This window comes from Amblyraja radiata, unplaced genomic scaffold (assembly GCF_010909765.2).
Source record: "Amblyraja radiata isolate CabotCenter1 unplaced genomic scaffold, sAmbRad1.1.pri S148, whole genome shotgun sequence".
Lineage (NCBI taxonomy): Eukaryota > Metazoa > Chordata > Chondrichthyes > Rajiformes > Rajidae > Amblyraja > Amblyraja radiata.
In genome coordinates, this window is record NW_022630134.1 from 296,325 (window position 1) to 315,688 (window position 19,364).

Here is a 19,364-nt window from a genome sequence, read left to right on the forward strand (position 1 = left end):
TTTTATGGAGACCAGGTTCTGTGAAGCCTCTTGGCTAGGATTGGAGTGATCAAACGTGCGGGACAGAGCTTCCATGAACAGGACCGATGTCTGGCAAACAGGAGAATTCCGAGACCACTCCGCCGTGGCACAAGCCTCCGCCCTACCCGACAGGTGCGTGATGATAAAGGCTACCCTTGAGCGTTCTGATGAAAAGGAAGCCGCTTGAAGTTCGAAATGCAGTCCACACTGAATCAAAAAAGTCTACATTTCTCCGATTCCCCCGAAAAGTGTTCCGGTCTTGCCAGGTGGACGAATGGAGATGCTGCAGCAGCCGCGGCCATCGGAGCTCCTGGAGACACAGACAAGGAAACAGACTCGGCAGGCACGGGAGCCGCAGCAGGAAACAAAGAATTCAGCCGAGTAACCAGGTCTTCAAACCGGAAACTTAAAGTGTTCACCTGTGAACCGATGTCTGCCTGGAACCCCTGCTGACGCTCACCGAGATCCCGGAACCCGGCGACGATCGAGGAGAGTTGACCCTCGTAATGCGAGATGCGCTCCTCTTGCTTCTGGAGCGCTGCACGAAAAGGATCAGAGCCCGCTGAGTCCATTGTTGGCCAGTTCGTAATGTCAGAACTGAACGAGGAGGAGGACACAAATGCAGGCTCAGACACAGGGCAGATCAGTCTTCGGCGTTTAATCGGTCCAAGTCAGTACACAGGTAGGCAAAACAGAGGCAACAGTACCATATAGGAGCAGGCAAGAACCAGTGGTCGAAAATACAGGCAAAGGTCGAGATCACAAGGTCACAAGATTTCGAGAGCTGGAACGCGGTGATACCAAGTAGCATACACAACGAACTGGCAATGGGAACTAAAACACAAAAGGCTTAAATACAGACTAGCAGGGGATAACGAGACACAGGTGAAACACATCAGGGCGTGGCCAACAATCACATGAGGGTAAACGACCTGACAGGAAATGGGACCTGAAACAAGAGGAGATGTGAGGCACCAAAATAAAACAAGAATGCAAACTCTAATACTAAAAACCAATAAGAAACAGAAACTAGATCAAACGCGAGACCTGACATTGGGTTGTGTTGGGGGGGGGGGGGGGTGAAACATGTTCTCTGTCTCTTCCTTCGGGGGAATGCGACTTTTTCGTGTCGTATCCCCCTTCTCTGCCTCCGTCTGCGCTGAGGCCTAATGGCAGAGCTGGCGGCCTCCAGCCTGCGACTGACCCCGAGGCTCCGGAGGCAGAGCCAGCCAGGACTCACCAACTAGAGGCTGGCCGTCTTCTGGGCTAAGGCAGCGGTGGCCCGACTTGCTGGTGCGGCATTCTGGCTTTCGGCGGCGGCCTGGAGCTGATGCAGCGGGGCTCGGAGCTGAGACTGCGGGACCCAGAGCAGGGGCAGCGGCCCGGAGCGGAGACTGCGGGACCCGGAGCTGGGCCGGCGGCCCGGAACGGAGACTGCAGGACCCGGAGCTGGGGCGGCAGCCTGGAGCTGGGGCGGGCCGTCTTGGAACGGAGACGGCGTTCCGGCTTTCGGCGGCGGCGACATCACCACGGAGGTCCGCTGGACAGGAGGGGGGCATCTCCGACCTGGATCGATCGCCTCAGCGCAGAGGGAGAACAAGGAGGTAAGAGACGGAGACTAAGACTTTGTCTCCATCACTGTGAGGATGTGCTTGGTGAACTCACTGTGGTGGATGTTTAATTTGTGTTTATTGTATGTTTTGTTTTTATTGGTTCTGTGTATGACTGCAGGCAACATAATTTCGTTCAGACCGAAAGGTCTGAATGACAATAAAGGAATCTAATCTAATCTAATCTAATCTAATCTAATCTAATCAAATCAATGAATGCCTTGCACAGATCACTTGAAAACTCAGATTTGCGACTGGAGCCAGCAGTAAATGTAGTGAGGAGACAAGCTTGTGTATTTTGCTTAGGTCGTCTACACCCGAGGGGTATCAACATTGACTTCTCTAATTTTAGATAACCCTTGTCTTCTCTCTCCTCCTCCTCCCCCTTCCCAGCTCTCCTTCTAGTTTTACTGTCTCCACCTCTTCCTTTTTTTTCCGCCCCCATATCAGTCTGAAGGAGGGTCTTGACTCGAAACGTTGCCTATTCCTTCTTTCCATAAATGCTGCCTCACCTGCTGAGTTTCTCCAGCATTTTTTGTCTACCTTCGATTTTTCGAGCATTAAAAAGATCTTGGAGAAGACTGAACCAGCGGGCAGCGGCACGAATGGTGGCGCCCCCAGTTTCGCCCCAGTGGTGGAAATTTTCTTGTAAGTTATACTATGTTATATTATATCATAACATTAATATTAACACATTTTTTAATTATTTTTTAAATATTTTATTTTATTAGAGGTACAGTCATATGGCACCAAAGTGCCTAATATATATTTTCATAATACATTTTATGTACAACTTCTTTTTTTTTTTTGTTACATTGAAAAAAGATTAGAATAAGAAACAGAAGTTAGATAGTAAAGGATAGAAAGATGTGAAATATATAGTGTGTGAAAAAAGAAAACGAGTAAATGAAGAAAGTTGAGAGAGAAAATAGAGAAAAGAAAATAAAATAAAAAAGAAAAGGAGATCATTATTTATAATCTTGACCAACCCTCGTCCAGTCCTGAAACAGTTATTTTTTACAATTGTGTTGCACCATATGATTCCAAAAAAACGACGAATGGAGACCAACTCGTTATGAATTGGTCTGATTTATCCATTAGGAGGAATCGCATTTCCTCAAGATGAGCGGTGTCCATAATATTAACACATTAACATAGAAAACGTCATTGTAATCACAGTGCACTGGCGAAAATAGCACGACCTTTTAGCAAAACGGCAAGAAAAGGCTGTTTTAGACACTCAATCGTGAATAAAGGCATTATCCTGGTGAAATCATCAAAAAAGGCATGAAAAGGCACATGGCATTTATGGCAAAATCCTGGCTCTAGTTATAATAGTATGACAGTAAAATAGGTTAGTTTGAAAGTGATCATAGTAATGTAAATGCACCATTTAGTAAGACTTCAATTTTCATGATGGAAATTGAAGTCGAACAAAGTGTTGTATTCACATCACTATTCCATGTTGAAATTGATGTGATGTGAAGTTGTTAGGACAGGAGGACCATTAAAGGTGCACTGCACACACTAACACAGTCGAACAGTAATAGACAATCAAATCAACACACAAAACATTTTCTAAAAAAAGGTTTTCTTTACTGCAAAAATTTATAGTATTTTATTTGCACTTTTTGCATGCTCCTTTATAACAGTTTACATAACATTTCACAACAGTACAACTTAATTATTAAAACAAGGACAACTTCAATTCTTGATTTAAAAAAATGTATATAACAATGACCCCAATCATCCCATTCCACCCACTCATTACTCTTGACTCAACCAAAATTATTTCTGAAATGTTGGTCATAAATTTGGTGCAAAAATTTCTCCAAAATAAGGCTCAGAATGCACCAGAGAACATCTAAAACCCCAGAGCTTCCAGGCCCCTTAAGCGGGCCCTGGACCCCAGCCACAAGTGACTTTGAGCTTCCCGCTCATGATGTGCGCTGCGTGCACATTATTTCACATAATTTTTTTGTAATTCTATCATGCCACCCCCCTTTTTGAAAAGCTTTGTAAGGTCCTGAAACCTATACATCTTTGGAGTGTGGGAGGAAACCGAAGATCTCAGAGAAAACTCACGCGGGTCACGGGGAGAACGTACAAACTCCATACAGATGGAACCCATGGTCGGGATCGAACCCAGTCTTTATGTAGAGGGATGATAACTATTCCACTGAGAATCACAGTATGATTTTTGTGTGGATGAGTGTTATTCTGCCCATTGAGTCCCTACTAGCTCTGAGTAAAATAATAATCCATCTGGTCCCACATTCCCACCTTGAAAATTCCTTCATTTCAGGAGAGAAATTTCAGACAGACATCCGTTGGAGAATGTTGCCGACTGGCCCGCTCCGCACTGCAGGAATACGTGCTGAGGGACACACATAGAAACAGAAACATAGAAATTAGGTGCAGGAGTAGGCCATTCGGCCCTTCGAGCCTGCACCGCCATTCGATATGATCATGGCTGATCATCCAACTCAGTATCCCGTACCTGCCTTCTCTCCATACCCCCTGATCCCTTTAGCCACAAGGGCCACATCTAACTCCCTCTTAAATATAGCCAATGAACTGGCCTCAACTACCTTCTGTGGCAGAGAATTCCAGAGATTCACCACTCTCTGTGTGAAAAATGTTTTCCTCATCTCGGTCCTAAAGGATTTCCCCCTTATCCTTAAACTGTGACCCCCTTGTTCTGGACTTCCCCAACATTGGGAACAATCTTCCTGCATCTAGCCTGTCCAACCCCTTAAGAATTTTGTAAGTTTCTATAAGATCCCCCCTCAATCTTCTAAATTCTAGCGAGTACAAACCGAGTCTATCCAGTCTTTCTTCATATGAAAGCCCTGACACCCCAGGAATCAGTCTGGTGAACCTTCTCTGTACTCCCTCTATGGCAAGAATGTCCTTCCTCAGATTAGGAGACCAAAACTGTACGCAATACTCCAGGTGTGGTCTCACCAAGACCCTGTACAACTGCAGTAGAACCTCCCTGCTCCTATACTCAAATCCTTTTGCTATGAATGCTAACATACCATTCGCCTTCTTCACTGCCTGCTGCACCTGCATGCCTACTTTTAATGACTGGTGTACCATGACACCCAGGTCTCGTTGCATCTCCCCCTTTCCTAATCGGCCACCATTCAGATAATAGTCTACTTTCCTGTTTTTGCCACCAAAGTGGATAACCTCACATTTATCCACATTATATTGCATCTGTCATGCATTTGTCCACTCACCCAACCTATCCAAGTCACCTTGCAGCCTCCTAGCATCTTCCACATAGCTAACACTGCCCCCCAGCTTCGTGTCATCCGCAAACTTGGAGATATTGCATTCAATTCCCTCATCCAAATCATTAATATATATCGTAAATAGCTGGGGTCCCAGCACCGAGCCTTGCGGTACCCCACTCGTCACTGCCTGTCATTGTGAAAAGGACCCGTTTACTCCTACTCTTTGTCACAGTGAAGTTTGGTGCAGCCAACGCCAAGGCTCCATGGGGGAGGACCACTGTCGAGGGTCCTTCTGCTGCTGTACATTGGGGGGCAGGGTCCATTGGAGATACCCCTCAAACAAGGGAAGGGAAACAAGGTGAAGATTATTATCACTCTACACCTCCATCCCCCACCAGGATGGCCTCCGAGCCCTCTGGTTCTTCCTCGACCAGAGGAGCAACCTATACCCAGCCACTGACACTCTCCTCCGCTTAGCGGAGTTGGTCCTCACCCTCAACAACTTTACATTTGACTCCTCCCATTTCCTCCAAACACAAGGCGTAGCTATGGGCACACGCATGGGCCCCAGCTACGCCTGCCTCTTTGTCGGGTACGTTGAACAATCCATGTTCGAGACGTACCAGGGCCCCATCCCCGACCTCTACCTCCGTTACATTGACGACTGCTTTGGCGCCACCTCCTGCACCTACACACAACTGACTGACTTCATCCACTTCACCACCAACTTCCATCCGGCACTCCAATACACCTGGACGATTTCCGACACGTCCCTACCATTCCTTGACCTCACCATCTCCATCGCAGGGGACAGACTCCTGACCGACATACATTACAAACCCACTGACTCACATGGCTATCTGGACTATACGTCTTCCCACCCTGCCCCCTGTAAAGACTCCATCCCCTACTCCCAATTCCTCCGCCTACGCCGCATCTGTTCCCAGGATGAGACATTTCATACCAGGGCATCGGAAATGTCCTCGTTCTTCAGGGAACGGGGATTCCCCTCCGCCACCATAGATGAGGCTCACACCAGGGTCTCATCCATACCCCGTAACACTGCTCTCTCTCCCCATCCCCGCACACGCAACAAGGGCAGAGTCCCTCTGGTCCTCACCTTTCACCCCACCAGCCGGCAAATACAACACCTAATCCTCCCCCATTTCCGCCACCTCCAACGTGACCCCACCACTCGCCACATCTTCCCATCTCCCCCCATGTCTGCCTTCCGCAAAGACCGCTCCCTCCGCAACTCCCTCGTCAATTCTTCCCTTCCCTCCCGCACCACCCCCTCCCCGGGCACTTTCCGTTGCAACCGCAAGAAATGCAACACCTGTCCCTTCACCTCCCCCCTCGACTCCATCCAAGGTCCCAAGCAGTCGTTCCAGGTGCGACAAAGGTTCACCTGTATCTCCTCCAACCTCATCTACTGCATCCGCTGCTCTAGATGTCAGCTGATTTACATCGGTGAGACCAAGCGTAGGTTGGGCGATCGTTTCGCCGAACACCTCCGCTCAGTCCGCAATAACCTACCTGACCTCCCGGTGGCTCAGCACTTCAACTCCCCCTCCCATTCCCAATCCGACCTCTCTGTCCTGGATCTCCTCCATTGCCAGAGTGAGCAACAGCGGAAATTGGAGGAACAGCACCTCATATTCCGTCTGGGGACCTTGCGTCCTTATGGCATTAACATAGAATTCTCCCAATTTGGCTAGCCCTTGCTGTCTCCTCCCCTTCCTTAACCCTCTAGCTGTCTCCTCCCACCCTCCTATCCGCCCGCCCTCGGGCTCCTCCTCCTCCTCCCCTTTTCCTTCTTTCTTTCCCCCACCCCCCATCAGTCTGAAGAAGGGTTTCGGCCCGAAACGTCGCCTATTTCCTTCGCTCCATAGATGCTGCTGCACCCGCTGAGTTTCCCCAGCAATTTTGTGTACCTTTGAAGATTATTAGTGATGGGAGTTGAATTAGGTAATTTGTTCCATCAAGCCAACTCTGCCATTCATGGCGATCTATCTCTCCCTAGTAACCCCATTCTCCTGCCTTCTCTCTATAACCTTTGATACCCGTACTAATCAAGAATCTATCTCTGCCTTAAATATATCCACTGACTTTGCCTCCCGAACCTTCTGTGGCAAAGAATTCCACAGATTCACCATCCTCTGACGAAAGAAATTCCTCCTCATCACTTTCCGAAAAGAACATCCTTTAATTGCGTGACCGAGATATCTCCCCCACCCATCCGGAGATCTGTTACTAAAAAGGAAACATGCATCCAAAGCGACAAACACGACAGACCGAAGCGGGGCTGTGTTCCAACTAATTGTTTTTAAATTTCGACAACAAAGTGAAATCTATTGAAACAAAATACTGAACAAGGGTCTCGACCCGAAACGCCATCCATTCCTTATCTCCAGAGATGCGGCCTGACCCGCTGAATTACTCCAGTTTTTATGTCTAAACCAGCATCTGCAATTCCTTCCTACACACTCTCCAGAGATGCGGTCCGTTCAGCTGAGTTACTCCAGCACCCTATGTTTGTCTTTTGGTGTAAACCAGCATCTGCAGTTCCTGCCGACGCATAACATGTACACTCATCGCTCAAAGCCCTGCTGTTTCATGCTATAAAACCCAACATGCCTTCAGTACTTGCTTTACCTGATTGTGGTCTAATGGCGGCACTTCACGGTGGTGCAGCGGTAGAGTAGCTGCCTTACAGCACCACACACCCGGGTTCGATCCCGACTAGGGGGTGCTGTCTGTACGGGATTTGCACGTTCTCGCTGTGACCTGCGTGGTTTTTCTCCTGGTGCTCCGGTTTCCTCTTTGTAGGTTAATTGGCTTCGGTAAAAATCGCAAATTGTCCCTAGCGTTTGCAGGATAATGCTAGTATACGGGGTGATCACTGGTTGGCGGGCTGAAGGTCTAAACTAAACTACAAATGTGCAGCTAATTATGGTGCAAGGATCATGCCCCTGTAAAGTTACTGTACACTGAGGCAAAGGTCCATTGTTAGTGCTGTGGTCAGGATGAACCTCTGCCTCTAGCACTAAAACAACACACACACACACACAGATGGATACCCCCCCCCCCCCCCCCACTGTAGATACCCTGATACACGAGCAGAACACAAAGTGCTGGAGGAACGGGCAGCATCTGGAAATGGACAGACGACATTTCGGGTCATAGAGTAATAGAATTTTACAGCGTGGAAACAGGCCCTTCGGCCCAACTTGCCCACACCGACTAACGTGTCCCAACTACACTAGTCATATCTGCCCGCGTTTGGTCCATATCTCTCCAAACCTGTCCTATCCATGTACCCGTCTAAATGTATCTTAAACATTGGGATAGTCCCTGCCTCAACTACATCCTCCGGCAGATCGATCCATACACCGACCACCCTTTACGTGAAAATGTCATCCCTCAGGTTCCCATTAAATCACCCCTCATCTTAAACCTATAAAGTTATGTCTATGAAGACAATATGTGATAGTAGCAAAATTAGGCAATTGGGATCATCAAGTCTTCTCATGGCTGATCTACCCCTCCCTCCTAACCCCATTCTCCTGCCTTTTCCCCATAACCCCGACACCCGTACTAACCCATAGACCCATATAAAGGCGCAGGAAGGAACTGCCGATGCTGGTTTAACGATACAGGCAGCATCTCTGGATCGAAGGAACGGGAGACGTTTCGGATCGAGACCCTTCTTCAGACTGAGAGTCAGGGGAGAGGGAAACACAGAGCTAAGGAAGGTTAAGGTGTGACAACGAGACAAATGGGATGGAGATCATGGAACATCTAGAATAAATCGTTGTTAGCTAGTGACACCAAGGCAGAGATAAAATGTAAACGGGGACAGTCAGACTGGTTGGAGAACTGTGAAGGAGGGAGGGATGGTGAGCAAGGGTCACTTGAAGTTATCTAAGTTCCTCCAGCGTTTTATACATAAAATGCTGGAGTAACTCAGCGGGACAGGCAACATCTCTGGAGAGAAGGAATGGGTGACGTTTCGGGTTGAGTCCATTTAGCTGAAGATTCCCGCATATTTAGTTTATTGTCCATTCCTCGGACACGAACCTGCATCACTCACCGATCGAGGAAGCGGCCGTCTTTAGCTGTAAGGGGATTGCAGCGTTGGCGATGGGACGAATGGTCTTGCTTGGAGCTCCCCCCGGCACAATCCGTGCTGAGTACAGACACAGAACCTCACTGGACCGACACAACCCCGGCGTTAGGAGCTGAGACCAAGAATCGATTCCAACGACCGCGGCGATATCTGCAGAGAAAGGCTATTTGTTCTCCAGTGATCTCCACACCCGAGATTGGAATGAGTTCTGGGAAAATACACTTTCACTTTCGGTCTTAATGTGCAGATAAAATGAACAGTCGCTCACGTAGTACCTGGCCATAAACGAGGGCGGTGCTCACCAGGTGCAGCTTGTAAATACAGTTTTTTTCAACTTTAAGTAACCCTTGCGTTGCCTCTCTCATCCCCAGTTTTCTAACTAATGTCACTATCCTCAGTGTCACCGAGATTAGGAAAAACCTTTTCACCCAGAGAGTTGTGAATCTGTGAAATTCTCTGCCACAGAACGCAGTGGAGGCCAATCCACTGGATGTTTTCAAGAGAGAGTTAGAAGAAGGGTTTTGACCCGAAACGTCACCCATTCCTTCTCTCCAGATATGCTGCATGTACCACTGAGTTTTTCGTGTCTACTGAGAGTTAGATTTAGCTCTTAGGGCTAACGGAATGAAGGGATATTGGGAGAAGGCAGGAACGGGGTACTGATTTTGGATAATCAGCCATGATCATATTGAATGGCGGTGCTGCGTCGAAGGGCTGAATGGCCTACTCCACCTATTTTCTATGTTTCTTTGTCCTTTCGATTAATTTGCGCAGGAAGGAACTGCAGAAGCTGGTTTTCACTGAAGATGGACAAGTCAAGTCAAGTCACGTTTATTTATATAGCACATTTAAAAAACAACTCTCGTTGGCCAAAGTGCTTTACATTTGTTATAAGAATAGTATAAACAAACAAACTACATACATATATACATCAGTCTGAAGAAGGGTTTCGGCCCGAAACGTCGCCCATTTCCTTCGCTCCATAGATGCTGCTGCGCCCGCTGAGTTTCTCCAGCATTTTTGTGTACCTTACATGTAGCCCTCACTCAGAGGACGTCGGGAAAGGCTTGGGAGTATAGATAAGTTTTTAGTCTTGACTTAAAGGAGTCGATGGAGGGGGCAGTTCTGATGGGAAGGGGGATGCTGTTCCACAGTCTAGGGGCTGCAACCGCAAAGGCACGGTCGCCCCTAAGGTTATGCCTAGACCGTGGGATATTCAGCAGCCCCAAGTCGGCCGATCTGAGGGACCTGGAGGTGGAGTGGTGGGTGAGAAGACTTTTAATGTAGGAGGGGGCAAGCCCATTGAGGGCTTTCTAGACATAGAGGAGGGTCTTGAAATGTATACGGAACCCGCACAGGGAGCCAGTGGAGAGAGGCCGGGATCGGGGTGATGTGGTCCCTTTTTCGGATGCCCCTCAGGAGTCTCGCTGCGGCGTTTTGGACCAGTTGCAGGCGGGACAGGGAAGATTGGCTGATGCCAGTGTAAAGGGAGTTGCCGTAATCTAGGCGGGAGGAGATTAATGTGTGGATAATCTTTTCAAGGTCATCAAAGTGGAGGAATTGTTTTATTTTAGCTATCGTCCGGAGCTGAAAGAAGCTAGCTTTTACCACGGCATTGACTTGTTTGTCAAATTTCAGTGCTGAGTCAAATATCACGCCGAGGTTTTTGACGTGAGGTTTGAGTCGGGGAAGATATGGAGCTCTTTTATCGTCGCCTCCACCTCACAGCGTTCTTCCATGGGAAGGAGTCCTCGCCCCCCCATTGATGACCCCTTTTCCTGTCTCGAATGCAACCCCTCCTCGTGGAACCCCCCTTGTGGCCCTCCGGCTTTAGAACTCTTTTATAAATATAATCAGTCTGAAGAAGGGTTTCGGACCGAAACGTTGCCTATTTCCTTCGCTCCATAGATGCTGCTGCACCCGCTGAGTTCCTCCAGCATTTTTGTGTACCAGGGAAATAGATTACTTGGTTCTGGAAGAGATGTGTAGCTTCTAACTGGGGCTACACTTTATTTAGCTGTGATCTTGTATTTTGTTTTCCCTTATTAGGCTGGATGTAGAAAAGGGAAACACAAGGATTGAGAAAGGCTGAAGATCGCAAGATGAATTAACACAAAAAATTGGGGGGCTTTATTAACTGGTTAACAAAGGTTGGAACTTATGCTGACCCTATATAAAGCCTCAGATCAGCTGGGGTTTTGTGCCTTTTTCTGGGCTCTGTTAAGTGTACAGGGAAGATGTTTAGCTTAGTTTAGAGATACAGCATCGGTAACAGGCCCCTTGGCCCAACGCGTCTGCACCGACCAGCGATCCCCGCACATTCACACTACCCTACACACACTAGGGACAATTTTACATTTACATTTATACCAAGCCAATTATTTTACAAACCAGTAGGTGTGTAGGTATTTGGAGTGTGGGAGGAAACCAAAGATCTTGGAGAAAACCCATGCAGGTCACGGGGGGAACGTACAAACTCCATACAGGTAGCACCCGTAGTCAGGATCGAACCCGGGTCACTAGCGCTGTAAAACAGTAGCTCTACCGCTGCGACACCATACCGCCCTATTCTTCTATTTCCCTCTAATCTCTCCCACTGTCCCAGTCTCGGTGGGACAAAGGGCCTGTATCCTCACTATATCTCGAAACTAAAATCCACAGATACTGTCAGACCCACTGAGTTACTCCAGCTTTATGTGTCTTTCTTTGGTGCAAACCAGCATCTGCAGTTCCTTCTGCCCCATTACGAAATATCAGGCATTGTGAGTGATGAAGGGTCCCAAACCCAAACATCATCTATCCGTATTCTCCAAAGATGCTGCCTGATCTGCTGAGTTACTCCAGTGTTGTGTCCATCTCCACAGATGCAGCCTGATCATGTTCTTACAGATGCTGTTTGATCTGAGTTAGTCCAGTATTTTGTGGCCTATGGAGAAGACCATCATCTATAGTTCCTTGTTTTGACCCCGTATATTGTCAGTCATTGGACTCGAATGTTGCTCTCTCACCACTTAATGCCTTTAATATCCAGACATTCCACAAAGTCAATTGCAATAATGGTACAGTATGTTATTTGGAACTTACCGAGGTACAGTGAAATACTTTTTTGTATACAGAGATACAGCGCAGAAACTGGCCCCTCGGCCCACTGAGTCCGCACCGACCAGTGATCCCCACAGACAAACATTATCCGATACACACAAGGGACAATTTACAATTATACCTAGCCAATTAATCTACAAATCTGTACGTCTTTGGAGTGTGCAAGGAAACCAGTGCACCCGGAGAAAACACATACAGGTCACGAGGACAACGTGCAAACTTCATACAGACCACCCGTAGTAAGGATCAATCCCTGGTCTTTGGCTGTACGGCAGCAACTCAACCGTTGCACCACTGTGCCACCCCAGTCGTACCATCCTGTCACTGACTACTAACCCGTTGCCCATCTTTAAGTCGTATCATGATGGTAATTACCTGCCTATTTCACCACTGTGTTTGCTCTGGAGATTACTGTAACTGACTGCATTATTTACAGCAATTTTGATCAGAATTTATCAGAGAAATCCCGTGATATTTTTTTCTTGCAGAAAGAGAATAACAGCCAGACACTGGTATTGAGGCCTGTAAACATTTTGTTTCATTGTATGAAGCAAATATTTGTTTGATTACTGAACACATAGAAAATAAAGCAAGGAAATAGATTACGGTTCTGGAAGAGGTGTGTAGCTTCTAACTGGGTTTAGTTGTATCCTTGTATTTTGTTTACCCTTATTGGGCTCGATGTTGAAAAGTGAAACACAAGGATTGAGAAAGGCTGAAGATAGCAAGATGAATTAACAAAAAAAGTTGGGGGGCTTTATTAACTGGTTATCAAAGGTAGGAACTTATGCTGACCCTATATAAAGCCTCAAATCAGATGGGGTATTGTGCCTTATTGTGGGCTCCGTGGGAAAGGTGTAAAGTGTACGGGGAGGATGTTTAGTGTGAGAAGGAGCAACTGAAGAAGGATCTCGACCCGAAATGTCATCCATTCCTTATCTCCAGAGGTGCTGCCTGTCCCGCTGAGTTACCGCTCCTTTTTGTGTCTATCTTCAGGGAGGATGTTTAGTTTAGAGATACAGCGCAGAAACGGGCCCCTCGGCCCACGGAGCCGCACTGACTAGCGACCGCCGCACATTAACACTTACCCTACGTACACCAGGGAGAATTTTACATTTACATTTATACCAAGCCAATTAACCTGCAGGTGTGTAGGTCTTTGGAGTGTGCTAGGAAACCGAAGAGAAAATTCACGCAGACCACGGGTAGAATGTACAAACTCCGTACAGAATGTACAGACAGCACCCGTAGTCACGATCGAATCTAGGTCTCTGGCGCTGTAGACAGTAGATCTACCACTGCGCCACTATGCCGCCCTATTCTACTTTCCTCTAATGACTGTAATCTCTCCCACTGCCCCACTCTCTGTCACTTCTCCCACTGCCTCACTCTGTCACTTCTCCCACTGCCCCACTCTGTAATCTCTCCCACTGCCCCACTCTGTCACTTCTCCCACTGCCCCACTCTGTAATCTCTCCCACTGCCCCACTCTGTAATCTCTCCCACTGCCCCACTCTGTCACTTCTCCCACTGCCCCACTCTGTAATCTCTCCCACTGCCTCACTCTGTCACTTCTCCCACTGCCCCACTCTGTAATCTCTCCCACTGTCACTTCTCCCACTGCCCCACTCTGTAATCTCTCCCACTGCCCCACTCTGTAATCTCTCCCACTGCCCCACTCTGTCACTTCTCCCACTGCCCCACTCTGTAATCTCTCCCACTGCCCCACTCTGTCACTTCTCCCACTGCCCCACTCTGTAATCTCTCCCACTGCCACACTCTGTCACTTCTCCCACTGCCCCACTCTCTGTAATCTCTCCCACTGCCCCACTCTGTAATCTCTCCCACTGCCCCACTGTCACTTCTCCCACTGCCCCACTCTGTGTAATCTCTCCCACTGGCCCACTCTCTGTAATCTCCCACTGCCCCACTCTGTGTAATCTCTCCCACTGCCCCACTATGTAATCTCTCCCACTGCCCCACTCTCTGTAATCTCCCACTGCCCCACTCTCTGTAATCTCCCACTGCCCCACTCTGTGTAATGTCTCCCACTGCCCCACTCTCTGTAATCTCTCCCACTGCCCCACTCTCTGTAATCTCCCACTGCCCCACTCTCTGTAATCTCCCACTGCCCCACTCTGTGTAATCTCTCCCACTGCCCCACTCTGTAATCTCTCCCACTGCCCCACTCTGTGTAAACTCTCCCACTGCCCAACTCTCCATCACATCTCCAGTCGCACCACTCTCTGTCGCCTCCCCAACTGCCCCATTCTGTCACCTCTCTCCCCCTCTGTGTCTGCCACCACACCCCTCTCTTTTTATGACCACTACCTCTCTCTCCATGATCTCTCTACCACTCTCTCTGTTCCTCTCCTGCCCTCTCTCCGTTATTCAGACACCGCTCACCTCTCCTCATCACCTCGCTTTCCTCTCTCTGCTGACTTTGCCTCCACTCTTTCACCCCTCATCCTCTCATCGCCTCTGTCCATCATTTCTCCTGTTTACCAACACCCCTCTCTTTCCCAAATGTCTATCCCATGCTCTGCCATCTCTCGCTCATTCCTCTTTCTCTCTGCTGTGTCCCCCTCTCTTTCTGTCCAAATACCTCCTCCCTCTACCCCCTTCTCCCTTCCACCATGACTCCTCCCTCTACACACCCCCACTGTACAGATACCCTGGTACATGAGCAGAACACAACGTGCTGGAGGAACGGGCAGCATCTGGAAATGGACAGACGACATTTCGGGTCATAGAGTAATAGAATTTTACAGCGTGGAAACAAGCCCTTCGGCCCAACTTGCCCTCACCGGCTACAATGTCCCTTCTACACTAGTCCCACCTGCCTGCGTATGGTCCATATCCCTCCAAACCTGTCCTGCCCATGTACCCCGTCTAAATGTTTCTTAAACATTGGGACAATCCCAGCCTCAACTACATCCTCCAGCAACTCGTTCTATACGCCCACCACCCTTTGTGTGAAAATGTGCCCCTCAGGTTCCCATCAAAACACCTCCCCCCCCTCCCCACACTTAAACCTATTAGGGCAGCACAGTGGCGTAGTGGTAGAGCTGCTGCCTTACAAATGATATTCCCTGATGGAAACACATATGTTTTTCTGCCTCAGGTACACAAAATTGCTGGGGAAACTCAGCGGGTGCAGCAGCATCTATGGAGCGAAGGAAATAGGCGACGTTTCGGGCCGAAACCCTTCTTCAGACCCTTTGTAATTGTAAGCTGAGCAAGCAAAATATATGATGTTTGTCCAATTTGCATGTAGCCTTAAAATGCTCCTGTCCCGCTTAGGAAACCTGAACGGAAACATCTGGAGACTTTGCGCACCACCCAAGGTTTCCGTGCGGTTCCCGGAGGTTTTTTTTCAGTCTCCCTACCTGCTTCCACTACCTGCAACCTCCGGCAATCACCTGCAACCCCCGGCAACCAACTGCTACCTCCGGGAACCGCACGGAAACCTTGGGTGGGGCACAAAGTCTCCAGAGTTTTCTGTTTAGGTTTCCTAAGTGGGACAGGGGCATTTCTCTGTCAATGTTTTTCTGCCTCCCTGTTTTCAGATATCCTGATACCTCAAGAGAGAAGAGACACAAAAAGCTGGAGTAACTCAGCAGGACAGGCAGCATCTCTGGAGAGAAGGATTGAGTGATTTTGGGTCGAGACCCTTCCTCTGACTGGGGAAATGGAAGCAAGAAATATAGACGGTGATGTAGAGAGATATAGAACAATGAATGAAAGATATGCAAAAAATAACAATGCGAAACAGGCGATTCCTAGCTGTTTATTGGTGAGAACAAGAAGCTGGTGTGACGTGGGTGGGGGAGGGTTGCAGAGAGAGGGAATGCCAGGGTTACCTGAAGTTAGAGAAATCAAAATTCATTCCACTGGATTGTAAGCTGAGCAAGCAAAATATATGATGTTTGTCCAATTTGCATGTAGCCTTAAAATGCTCCTGCCCCGCTTAGGAAACCTGAACGGAAACATCTGGAGACTTTGCGCACCACCCAAGGTTTCCGTGCGGTTCCCGGAGGTTTTTGTCAGTCTCCCTACCTGCTTCCACTACCTGCAACCTCCGGCAACCACCTGCAACCTCCGGCAACCAACTGCTACCTCCGGGAACCGCACGGAAACCTTGGGTGGGGCACAAAGTCTCCAGAGTTTTCTGTTTAGGTTTCCTAAGTGGGAAAGGGGCATTTCTCTGTCAATGCAGGAGGCCTAGGGCCGAAGGATCAACGTGGGAATGGGTAGGATAATTAAATTGTTTAACAAACGGGAGATCATTTAGGTCCAGGCGGATTGAGCGATGGTGTTCAGCAAAACGATCGCCCAGTCTACATATAGTTTTGCCGATATAAGAGTCCGCATCTTGGACAGCGGACATAGTAGATGAGGTTGGAGGAGGTGCAAATTAACCTCTGCCTAACCTGAAAGGACAGTCAGGGTCCATGGACAGGGTCGAGGCAGGAGGTACAGGGACAGGTGTTGCATCTCCTGTGGTTGCAGGGGAAGGTACCTGGGGAGGGGGTGGTTTGGGTGGGAAGGGATGGGTTAACCAGGGAGTTGTTGGGGAATGGTCTCTGCGGAAGGTGGAAAGGGGTGGAGATGGGCAGATGTGACGTCCTCCCTCAATAGAGAGTGTTAATTCTCCTTGATTTGTAGCATCCGGTGACTCTACTCATTTTGTTGTCCCAGAACAAGAACCTGATTTCCCAACAAATCGTCAAAGTTTACACACACACACATTAATTAATCCGTGCATCTATGACGTTTAATTCAAAAATTAGTTTATATTGTAATAAGCCATATATTAATTGCAATACAATGTCAACCAGGCATATATGCTTTAAAATGCAGAAGCAATAACGCAGTATCATCTGAAACAATAGTCTGTTGGAAAGTTACAGATTACTTCTGAAAGGATAATGCATAGAACACAAAGTGCTGGAGTAACTCAGCAGGTCAACAGCATTTCTGTAGAATGTGGACAGGTGACGTTTCAAAATGGGCAGAAGAAAGCTGAAGCGATGTGGCAGGACAAAGCCTGTCAAGTACCCCCCCCCCTCCCCCTCCCCCACTTTATTTCCAGCTTTCTCTCCCCTACTACATTAGTCTGAAGAAGGGTCCCAACCTGAAACGTCGCCTATCCATGTCTTCCAGAGATGCTGCCTGACCCTTTAACACTTTGATACAGCAAAAATACAGCATCTGCATTTCTTTGTGTCTTCAGAATGAATGGTTCAGGTGAGATATAATTATCACACTACCGATGTCTGCCTTTTGGTTTTGGAAGAAAAAAGGTATTAAGAATCGTATTAAAGGGGGAAGTATATAGAAGGAATAGGGGATAAAATTGTATTAGAAGGATAGAGCAGAAATTAAAAATTGATTACCTACAAACCTGCACGCCTTTGGAGTGTGGGGGGAAACTGGAGATCCTGGAGAAATCCCACACAGGTCACGGGGAGAAGGTACAAACTTTGTGCAGACAGCACCCGTAGTCAAGACCGAACCCAGGTCTCTGGCACTGAGAGACAGCAACTCTACCGCTGTGGCACCGTACCACCCAGGCTGAATACTTCTAGTGTTAGAGGTATAGAGCGGTAATTAAAATGTGATTATAAGTGCAAAGAGGGACACAAAAGTATCACTGGCAGACAATATTAAGTACAGGTCCAAAGCAATTTATTTTTTAGCTTAGTTAGCTCGGAAACAGGCCCTTCGGCCTACCGGCCTACCGGGTCCAGATCCAGCGACCCCCGCACAGTAACACTATCCTACACACTCTCGGGACAATTTTATACATACACAAAGCCAATCAACCTACAAACCTGTACGTCTTTGGAGTGTGGGAGGAAACCGAAGATCCCAGAGAAAACCCACACTTTCACGGGGAGAACGTAAAACTTCATACAGACAGCACCCGTAATTGGGATCGAACCTGGGTGTCCCTCGCTTTAAGGCAGCAACGCTACCGCTGTGCCACCGTGTATCAAGGATAAGGCTAGGACCCATTAGGGATCCATCCCTATATGGAACCACAAGGTAAAGGTGAAGTCTGAAATGAACACCTTTCCTCTGTGTAGGAAGGAACTGCAGATGCCGGTAAGAATGCTGTTCATCGATTACAGCTCAGCATTCAACACCATTATACCATCTAAACTGATCACCAAACTCGGTGACCTGGGCATCGACCCCTCCCTCTGCAACTGGATACTGGACTTTCTAACCAACAGACCCCAGTCTGTTAGGTTAGACAAGCACACCTCTTCAACCCTCACCCTCAACACCGGCGTTCCACAGGGCCGTGTGCTGAGCCCCCTCCTCTACTCCCTCTTCACCTACGACTGCACACCTGTACATGGTACTAACACCATCATCGTATGCAGATGATACAATGGTGATTGGCCTCATCAGCAACAATGATGAATCGGCCTATAGGGAGGAGGTCCAGCTCCTAGCAGCATGGTGCGCTGACAACAACCTTGCCCTTAACACCAAGGAGCTCATTGTAGACTTCAGGAAGTCTAGGGTTGGCACGCACACCCCCATCCACATTAGCGGGACGGAGGTGGAACGTGTTTCCCGCTTCAGGTTCCTGGGGGTCAACATCTCCGATGACCTCTCTTGGACCCACAATACCTCAACTCTGGTGAAGAAGGCTCACCAGCATCTCTTCTTCCTGAGGAGACTGAAGAAGGTCCATCTGTCTCCTCAGATCCTGGTGAACTTCTACCGCTGCACCATCGCGAGCATCCTTACCAACTGTATCACAGTATGATATGGTAACTGCTCTGTCTCCGACCGGAAAGCACTGCAGAGGGTGGTGAAAATTGCCCAACACATCACCGGTTCCTCACTCCCCTCCATTGAGTCTGTCCAAAGCAAGCGTTGTCTGCGAAGGGCGCTCAGCTTCGCCAAGGACTGCTCTCACCCCAGCCACAGACTGTTTACCCTCCTACCATCCGGGAGGCGCTACAGGTCTCTCCGTTGCTGGACCAGCAGGTCCAGGAACAGCTTCTTCCCTGCGGCTGTCCTCGGTGATTGCCAATCACCTCCCCCCCCCCCCCCCCCCCCCCCCCCCCCCGGACGCTCCTTCCACCAGTAAAAACACTATGACTGTATGCATGTAAATAGATTTATTTATTGCTCATATTCTATGTCGCTCTTCTAGGGAGATGCTAACTGCATTTCGTTGTCTCTGTACTGTACATTGTACAATGACAATTAAAGTTGAATCTGAATCTGAATCTG